Below are 10,541 nucleotides of genomic sequence, written 5' to 3' on the forward strand. Positions count from 1 at the left end.
GAAGTACAGTTTCATAGCTATGTTTACTTAAGTGCTTTTATGTCAAATATATTCAATGTCAAATTACAAGTTTTAATATTATTTTTAAATAATTACATTTAATAATCTAAATAATTTAATAAGTACACATTTTGATGTGTAGTTTAACATGTAAAGCACATGACATTAAAGTATATTTTAGTTTACCATAAATGCCCTTCTGAACATTTGGCAGTACAGTTTAACCATATTTAAAAGACAAAAGCATTACTTTGAAATGTCAAATAAAGATGTACTTTGGTCCTTCTTAAGTGGGTCAAACAAACACTCTCAAGTTCAACTACTCAAATTTCAACTGAAATATGGTTTTATTTAACCCTTTCAAAAGTATGCTAAAGTGTAATTATTTTTCACAAGGGTGAATTACCCAAGATAAAAATAAACAAAAATAAAAGGGCATGTACAGAATATTGTAAATGAAGGGTATTTTTGCAGGCACAGATAATTCCATGTGATCCAGATCAAGATCCCTATGTCACTAAATGAGGTAAAAGAATATTAATTCTTCAGAGAATTTCATGGACTATTAAAAAATTGTGATTATGAAAGATTTAAACTTAAGGACACGGCAAATAGGTCAATAATTAGACAGTTCACACAACGGTGAATCGAAAGTTCTTTGACATTTGACATTTCATTGCCTTTATCAAGTTTATTTTTTGATCATAGTTGAATGGAGATAATGCCTTCATTAAACATTCTTCACAGTGAATACATGCCACATTCACTTTGTGGTGCTCCTTCATATCTAGGATCATCTCTACCACGGGACTCACTCTCTATTGATAGGATCCTGTTTTAGCTCTTACTTAAGCCCTCTCATGAAGCTTTCCTGTCATCTACGATAACCCATCTTCCTATCTTCCACCCTGACCTTATACAAAATGTGCTTCACTTCAAAGAGTCTTGGAGAAGTAACTTGTAGTTGTGGAGGTCCTAAATAGGTAATGAACATTTCTGAGACAGTTAGTGAAAAATCATCTTTGAAAACAGAAGCTTCTCTAATGAGGCATTAAGACCAACCCAAACACATCAGAACTCCTCTTTTTCTTTTTTTTTCTCTATTTGTTGACACAGTTTGGAACACTGTCCCCCCTAAGCTTGTAAAAACAACATGCAATATTAGATGATTTTCTGATTACACGTCTCTCTGAAACTGTCTTTATGTGACTAATAAAGCAAAACCATTGAAAGCTGACATTTTGATTTAAGTTGATTCAATCGGAATGGGTTGAAGCTGAGGGGAGTCCTTTTCATTTTCGGACCAGAAGCTTAATTTCAATTGCAATACCTTTTCAGTACATCCAATAAACGACTTGGAGAAGCTCCAGACTAGAATATTTTATTCCACGATTGAGCTTTATTTTGAGCTTTGCAGTACAACAGCACCATCTAGTGTTTAAGTGGCGCAATTTAAGTTAAGGCATTCATTTCTAAAAATCTTGTCTGGCTTACTATTTGACCAACATTTATATTTACAAATCAGACCTTTCTTTTTTATTTTTTTTATTTTTATTTTTTATTCAACACAATTTTAAATATCAAGGGGTACAGTGCAGATGTGACTATATAGAGTTGATACACACTTTGTCACTGTTTCTTCTGACCTTCTAGGTTATCATCAAATTTGCAGATGATTCGGTGGTGATGGGCCTCATCTCTGGCTATAATGATGCAGCCTACCTTAATGAGGTGGAGAAACTGTCATCATGGTGTCAGTCAAACTGTCTCTCTCTGAATGGAGATGGTTGTTGACTTCAGAAGGAGGAACTAGTCAGCATCGGCGGGATACTAGGGCTGGGTATTGACACAAATTTCACAATTCGATTCGATTTCAATTCACAAGCTTGCAATTCGATTCGATTCCGATTCGAATCAATATTGATTATTTTGGATATTAGTTACAATAAATGGCAAATTTTCTGAAGGAAATCAAATCTCTTAACTAATGCTGTAAAATATGGGAGTCTAGTTGTAGCCTATAGGCTTCATTAGCCTAATATGAAGGTAATAATGAACTGTTTTGTAGCTGTACAAACACTTAAATTACACTTTTATTTATTTTATAATAAGAAGATTATATGAAATATAAACATTTAAATGGTGGCTGCATACAAAACTTGCCAGATTTATTCAATTATGCATTAAATAGTGAAGAACATTTAGATTAGAATGCATATGTAATATGGTGTATATATTTAGCAAAATGCTCCTCTCTAGAATTATTTTTTCTAGCTGACTAACGAGTTTATGGGTTTTGAGGTAAATGACAAAGACATTGAAGGCCTAAGCGGTTTAACTGATGTCTTTCCACGGTTGAAACGCTGATTGAGCAAATCAATGTGACGTGATACGGATTTCGATAAGTTGTACTCTATGTTTTAACACACTTTCATTTGCTCATTCATTTTTATTTCGCGCTGTGACTGGTATTATTAAGCCGGAAGAGAGATCAGCGCTGCTTTCTCTTGAGCTCCGCCAGAGCGATCTCACGCCACAGCACCAAAACCTTATTTATGTTTTTGAATTTCTAAAGAAAATGGACATAATTTGAAAATTGAGACTTTGTTTCATAATAGTAACAAAGCACAAAGACTATTGCGATTTTTTTTTGGATGCGTGCAGCCGCGATACAATGTTCCATTCATTCAAATGAAACAGGATGACTAATCGATTCTCGAGATTTAAGAATCGATATCAGTTCGTAAAAATGAGAATCGATTCATATCGAGAAATTGATATTTATTACCCAGCCCTACGGGATGCCTTCAAATACCTTGGAGAATATCTCTGAGGGTTTGTGGACTCAACACATTCAAGCCTAAGTAAAAAAGCCAGTTAATGGCTGTACCATCCGAGACTGGAAATTTCTATATTGGGGCATCACTAGGGATGGGCGGATCGATCCTGAAGTATCGATACTTCGATACTGACATGGTATCGAAAAGGATCGATCCTCACATAAAAATATCGATCCAAATGTGTATTTTTTTTAACCAGTAATTTTTTAATAATTTAGCACGCAATTCAGTGCGAAAAATAAGCTTCTAAGTGGAAAATAAGCGAATGTTAGCGGGTTGTGTAGGATAGAACCTTTTCTACTAGTCATCTCTATACAAGACGAAACCAACCAATCACAGAGAGCGTTCGATGCTGGTGCTTTGCTGAGCTCACAGGCCCAGTGCGTTTGGGAAACGAAGCCTTGCTTAGACGACAGAGAAGCAATCGGGAGTTATTTCGCAATAAACAAACCAAAACTGTACATAACATTTTAAAATGTTGACGTCAGTAATATCTTTTTTATGAAATTATTATTTTTATTCAACAAGCATCGATGCATTCAATTAATCAAAAGTGAAAGTCAAGGGTTTTACACTGTTAAAAAATCTACTTCATATAAATGATGTTCTTTCAACTTTGTTCATCAAATAATTCTGCATAAAATGTATCATGGTTTCCAACAAAATATTAAACTGTTTTCAACATTGATAAAATAAGAAATGTTTCCTGAGTAGCAAATCAGCATATTAAAATGAATTATTATCATGACTGGAGTAATGATGCCGAAAATTCTGCTTTGATCACATGAATAAATTACAGTTTAGTATGGCATAGAAAACAGATAGCCTATGTTAAATTGTTAAATTGTAATATTACAGTTTACAATATTACTAAGAGAAATAAAAATCTTAAAGACCCCAAACTTTTGAACAGTAGACTAGTGCTAGTACTATAATTAGGGTAGTTTTGTAAAAGTCACTGACTAATTAAAGGGTAGTTGAGAGCACAAATCACAAAATAGCTATTTAGGCCTAGTAGTCTTGAAAACATGTTCAGATTTAACAAGTTCAAATGCATGCTTTTAAAATGAAAAAGTATCGGTATCGGTATCGATATCGGCGATACTGGCCCTCTATTTACTTGGTATCGGATCGATACAGAAATTTGCAGTATCGCCCATCACTAGGCATCACCAGCAGGGGGGATTATTGTAATGTACTCCTCACTGGCCTTTCCAAAATGTCAAAAAGACAGGTAGTTGCAGCTCATACAGTGAGGGTTCTCAGCAGAACCAGAAAATATGAACATATCACACCTGTCCTCAGGTCATTACACTGGCTCCCAGTTACATTTAGGATTGATTTTAAAAAGTACTGGTATATAAATCATTCAATGCCCTAGGACCTCAATACATTGCAGATATGCTCACTGAATGTAACATATAGTATAGCACTCAAATCATTAGGATCACATCAGCTAGAATTACCGAAGGTTCACTCTAAGCATGGAGAGTCTGCTTTTAGCTATTATGCCAGCCGCAGCTGGAACCAGCTTCCAGAGGAGATCAGATGTGCTCCTACAGTAGACACATTCAAATCCAGACTCAAAACACACGTGTTTAGCTGTGCATTTACTGAATGAGCACTGTAAGTCTGACTGTTTGACCTGCTATTTTACTTCATTTTTATTCTAAACTGTTTGTTTTGATTATTTTAATTACTTCTATTAGTATGGAGGTTAAGCCCAAACAATATGCCATGCAAAATCATGATGCAAAAGTCGTCTTTGGTATGGATATTTAAAGCACTTTGAATTACTATTGTGTATGAAATGTGCTATATAAATAAACTTGCCTTGCCTTGCCTTGCTAGAAAGTATATTGATTCAATGCATTTCATCATGGTACAAGAACTGATCAGCCCAGGACCGTAAAGCCATTATAGAAAGTGATGAGCTCATCCAAGCGTATATCCAAAACTGCTTTCCCTTTTCTGCACTATATCCACACCAGGCGATGCAGAGCCAGGGCTGTCAAGATCCTCAAGGACTCCACCAACACTGAAAACTCACTGTTCAACATGTTGGGCAGGCAGACTTTTCTGCAGCCTGATGGCTAAAACTAAGAGGCTCAGGACATCAGACTTCTTAACATGGACATGAAAAAAATTGCACTTTCTGATAGTAAAGAGTTACTTAGTTGCAAAGAAAAAAAATAACTGCACACACTCTTAAAGGAGTAGTTCAAAAAAAAACTTTTGCTGATACTTTACTCACCCTCATGTCATCCAAGATATCCATGTCATTCTTTCTTCAGTCGAAAAGAAATTAAAGGTGCCCTATAATGGTTTTTTAAATTATTTTTATAATGTTTCCTGGGTTGCCCTTATAATGTTAATATGTTTTTTAGATCAAAAATAGTCATAATTTAGAAATAAAAGGCATTTTTCCTAGCCTGATTTTAGCCTCTGATCTGAACACTCTGTTTGAAGGGGCGTGTCTGCTGTGTGTAACCGGCCTCTGCTGTGATTGGCTGACATGCTTGCATATGAAATAGCCATGTACCCCATAGAGCATCACAGTCCCGCCCACAGCCCGAGAGAGCGCTGGTGCCGGAAGTAAATTTCCCATTCATTTCTTCCATTGACATTTTGTAAAATCCATGTCTAAAGAGTATTAGAGCATGTCTGAGGATAATGAGCTACGGCTGAACACATTTATTACTAACGTCTCGGCACAAGTAGCCTTTGTCAAGGAATAATGTCTTACAAGATGAAGAACAGTATAAATAGAGACGATAGTGATGCACAGATGAGAGTAATGGCATCGAAATTCTACTTTCACTTGACTTGAGCAACATCTAACGGTTCAGTTGCGAGTTTGCACTAAGGGCTCAGCCCACTTCTCACCCCTCCCTTTCGAAGAAGCTATGGTGGCAAAAACGAGACAAACATATCATCGTCTGACTGAGACAGCAGAAAATAGCCAATGTAAGCCAGAAGTGTGTAACATTGTCACTGTCGCTGCAAAACTTTCCACTGTAAACACTCAACTTACCCCCGTTATCGCTGAGAACAAAGCCATGCAAGAAACCATCCTGGATATACAGTCACGAAGCATGAGAGACAATCTAACCTCTAAGCATTCCCGAATCATCCGAAAAATCTGTTAACGACTTCATGGTTAACCAGCTCAAACGTGCACCAGAGACTGTAGAGCACATCACTTTCCATCGTGTTCACCGTTTAGGACAGAAACACATCAACTCCACCCGTTCCCGGCCCATCATCGCCAAATTTGAACATTTCAAGCAAAAAGTATGAATGGGAAATTTACTTTACTAGGTACAACATCACCCTCTAGAGTTTTTAAAGGGAAGGCCTACACTAATGAACATTCATTAAAACAAATTAACATGAACACAGCGCAATCAGTCAGCAAATATTTACCCCAACTTGATAGCACTTTCTACTTTGGTTGAAAAGAAAGATGCACAAGTTAGAGTAGATATCAAATGACATTCCGTCGATAGGGCAAGGAAATGAAAAATGGCTGCAGAAAAGGATGCAAAAAAAGTTTCCAAAGGTTTCTTTAAGATGTTGGTCTGACACGGTTTTTGCATTTAGTGTAGGCCTTTGCTTCATACCTCTCCCTACATCTTGTAACTTTAAAGTGCCAATGTCTTGGAGCAACATTTGGACACCATTTTGCATCTTCATCTGCAGCCATTTTTGCTCTCTCCCTCTCGTCTACAATATCCGTTGATATCTACTCTAACTTTGGCATCTTTCTTTTCAACCAGTGTAGAAAGTGCTATCAAGTTGGGGTAAATATTTTCTGACTGATTCCCCTGTGTCCATATTTTTCTTTTTTTTTATTCCCAAAAGCAGGCCACATGCTCCTCGAGTCTCTGACTGCAAAGGATCTCGTCCGGTCCTACCGAGTTTCAGGCTAGAAATTGGACAAGATTTTCAAGTGCTGCTACTGTCACCCTCGGTACCCTCACAATGGCACTAACTCGTCTGTTGTATTTGGTAAGTGCTATTTGTTGGGGTAGTTTCAAGTGACCAGTGCTTCAAGAGACAACTGCCTTCTAGAATTCCAGACTGCGTTCTCCATGCAATGGTCACTTAATCACAGAGTTCAACACATTAAGATTACTTCAAATGGGAGCATTGATTGGTCCTGCGTTCATAAGTGCTTCTCTTTGGGGTAGTTTTAATGAGGAAGTGAACTACAGTCAAGACTCTTTTCTATGGAATTTCATTTTTCAATGTAACTAATATTGTCAACAATTATACGTCTCCCATGAAGGTTTAAGTGCAAACATCTTAAAGAAACCTTTGGAAATTTTTTTTTCATCCTTTTCTGCAGCCATTTTTCGTTTCCTTGCTCTATCGACGGAATGTCTTTGATATCTACTCTAACTTGTGCATCTTTCTTTTCAACCAAAGTAGAAAGTGCTATCAAGTTGAGGTAAATATTTGCTGACTGATTGCGCTGTGTTCATGTTAATTTGTTTTAATGAATGTTCATTAGTGTAGGCCTTCCCTTTAAAAACTCTAGAGGGTGCTGTTGTACCTAGAAGCTTGGTCTGACATGGTTTTTGCATTTAGTGTTGGCCTTTGCTTCATACCTCTCCCTACATCTTGTAACTTTAAAGTGCCAATGTCTTGGAGCAACATTTGGACACCATTTTGCATCCTCATCTGCAACCATTTTTGCTCTCTCCCTCTCATCTAAAATATCCGTTGATATCTACTCTAACTTTGGTATCTTTCTTTTTAACCTGTGTAGAAAGTGCTATCAAGTTGGGGTAAATATTTCCTGACTGAGTCGCCAGTGTCCATGTTAATTTGTTTTAATTAATGTTCATTAGTGTGGCCTTTCCTTTAAAATCTCTAGAGGGTGCTGTTTTACCCAGAAGCTTGGTCTGACACTGCATTTAGTGTAGGCCTTTGCTTCATACCTCTCCCTACATCTTGTAACTGTAAGTGCCAATGACTTGGAACAACATTTGGACACCATTTTGCATCCTCATCTGCAGCCATTTTTGCTCTCTCCCTCTCGTCTACAATATCCGTTGATATCTACTCTAACTTTGGCATCTTTCTTTTCAACCAGTGTAGAAAGTGCTATCAAGTTGGGGTAAATATTTTCTGACTGATTCCCCTGTGTCCATATTTTTCTTTTTTTTATGCGGGTCCCTTACCTTTACAAAGCCCCTTTAGATGACTACAAAGGGAAGCATTCCTGATTCTATTTAAGAATAAGTGCTTCTGTTTAGCGCAATCGTGTTGCAGCTTACACAGTGTAAACACTAGATGGTGCTGGTTTACCTTAAAGTTTGTTCTGCCGCTTCCTGTTTATGTATTTAGTGTAGGTCTTTACTTTACAAATATCTCAACCTCTATTCTAAATTCAGGGGGAATAAAGTTCATAATTGTTGTATTTGTATGAAGTGCTTTAAATGTGTGAAAAGTCAACCCATGCTGAAAAGTGCTGAGTATTTCCGAAGATGTTAACTGGGCAATCAAAACTTGATGGGCTTTACAGAAAAGCAGAGTGTCAACGACCAAGGCAAAGCCAATGGGGCATGGACACACATATATTGGGAGCAGCTGGTTAACCACATGGCTCAGTCCAGCTCTTCCCAAAAGCAGGCCACATGCTCCTCGAGTCTCTGACTGCAAAGGATCTCGTCCAGTCCTACCGAGTTTCAGGCTAGAAATTGGAAAAGATTTTCAACTGCTGGTACTGTCACCCTCGGTACTCTCACAATGGCACTAACTCGTCTGTTGTATTTGGTAAGTGCTATTTGTTGGGGTAGTTTCAAGTGACCAGTGCTTCAAGAGACAACTGCCTTCTAGAACTCCAGACTGCGTTCTCCATGCATTGGTCACTTAATCACAGAGTTCAACACATTAAGATTACTTAAAATGGGAGCATTGATTGGTCCTGCGTTCATAAGTGCTTCTCTTTGGGGTAGTTTTAATGAGGAAGTGAACTACAGTCAAGACTCTTTTCTATGGAATTTCATTTTTCAATGTAACTAATATTGTCAAAAATTATACGTCTCCCATGAAGGTTTAAGTGCAAACATCTTAAAGAAACCTTTGGAAACTTTTTTTGCATCCTTTTCTGTAGCCATTTTTCGTTTCCTTGCCCTATCGACGGAATGTCATTTGATATCTACTCTAACTTGTGCATCTTTCTTTTCAACCAAAGTAGAAAGTGCTATCAAGTTGGGGTAAATATTTGCTGACTGATTGCGCTGTGTTCATGTTAATTTGTTTTAATGAATGTTCATTAGTGTAGGCCTTCCCTTTAAAAACTCTAGAGGGTGCTGTTGTACCTAGAAGCTTGGTCTGACACGGTTTTTGCATTTAGTGTAGGCCTTTGCTTCATACCTCTCCCTACATCTTGTAACTGTAAGTGCCAATGACTTGGAACAACATTTGGACACCATTTTGCATCCTCATCTGCAGCCATTTTGGCTCTCTCCCTCTCGTCTACAATATCCGTTGATATCTACTCTAACTTTGGCATCTTTCTTTTCAACCAGTGTAGAAAGTGCTATCAAGTTGGGGTAAATATTTTCTGACTGATTCCCCTGTGTCCATATGTTTCTTTTTTTTATTCAGGTCCCTTACATTTACAAAGCCCCTTTAGATGACTACAAAGGGAAGCATTCCTGATTCTATTTAAGAAGAAGTGCTTCTGTTTAGCACAATCGTGTTGCAGCTTACACAGTGTAAACACTAGATGGTGCTGGTTTACCTTAAAGTTTGTTCTGCCGCTTCCTGTTTATGTATTTAGTGTAGGCCTTTACTTTACAAATATCTCAACCTCTATTCTAAATTCAGGGGGAATAAAGTTCATAATTGTTGTATTTGCATGAAGTGCTTTAAATGTGTGAAAAGTCAACCCATGCTGAAAAGTGCTGAGTATTTCCGAAGATGTTAACTGGGCAATCAAAACTTGATGGGCTTTACAGAAAAGCAGAGTGTCAACGACCAAGGCAAAGCCAATGGGGCATGGACACACATATATTGGGAGCTGCTGGTTAACCACATGGCTCAGTCCAGCTCTTCCCAAAAGCAGGCCACATGCTCCTCGAGTCTCTGACTGCAAAGGATCTCGTCCGGTCCTACCGAGTTTCAGGCTAGAAATTGGACAAGATTTTCAACTGCTGCTACTGTCACCCTCGGTACCCTCACAATGGCACTAACTCGTCTGTTGTATTTGGTAAGTGCTATTTGTTGGGGTAGTTTCAAGTGACCAGTGCTTCAAGAGACAACTGCCTTCTAGAACTCCAGACTGCGTTCTCCATGCAATGGTCACTTAATCACAGAGTTCAACACATTAAGATTACTTCAAATGGGAGCATTGATTGGTCCTGCGTTCATAAGTGCTTCTCTTTGGGGTAGTTTTAATGAGGAAGTGAACTACAGTCAAGACTCTTTTCTATGGAATTTCATTTTTCAATGTAACTAATATTGTCAAAAATTATACGTCTCCCATGAAGGTTTAAGTGCAAACATCTTAAAGAAACCTTTGGAAACTTTTTTTGCATCCTTTTCTGCAGCCATTTTTCATTTCCTTGCCCTATCGACGGAATGTCATTTGATATCTACTCTAACTTGTGCATCTTTCTTTTCAACCAAAGTAGAAAGTGCTATCAAGTTGGGGTAAATATTTGCTGACTGATTGCGCTGTGTTCA

The sequence above is a fragment of the Pimephales promelas genome, chromosome 14 (genome assembly GCF_988280905.1).
Source record: "Pimephales promelas chromosome 14, fPimPro1.hap1.1, whole genome shotgun sequence".
Lineage (NCBI taxonomy): Eukaryota > Metazoa > Chordata > Actinopteri > Cypriniformes > Leuciscidae > Pimephales > Pimephales promelas.